Below are 426 nucleotides of genomic sequence, written 5' to 3' on the forward strand. Positions count from 1 at the left end.
TCAAGAACTTACTCTCTGTACCACAGATAAACAAGAGTGGTAAGGTTCAAGTTATATTTGATGGGGCGCACATGCACATTGCCCGCAGAAACACAAGTCAAGTGGTGGCGTCTGCTGATTTAGTTGACGGCCTCTACTGGCTTCTCGTGCCGCAATACTCGGCCAACCTGACGACGCGTGGAATTGATCTTCACGCACGAATGGGCCATGCGCCGATCGATGTGCTACGCAAGATGGTTACCGAGAACATGATCAAGGATGCTGGTGAGCCGCACAAGTTAAGTTCTTCAAGCTTGTGTCCTGGGTGTCAGTAGGGAAAGATGATTCAAAAACCTTTTCCGAGTAATCCAGACAAGCGCCGCTACGATTCGTTTGAGCTCCTGCATTTTGACATTTGTGGTCCCATGGAGCAAGCATCATTGGGTG

This window comes from Plasmopara halstedii (genome assembly GCF_900000015.1).
Source record: "Plasmopara halstedii genome assembly, contig: Scaffold_3120, whole genome shotgun sequence".
Lineage (NCBI taxonomy): Eukaryota > Oomycota > Peronosporomycetes > Peronosporales > Peronosporaceae > Plasmopara > Plasmopara halstedii.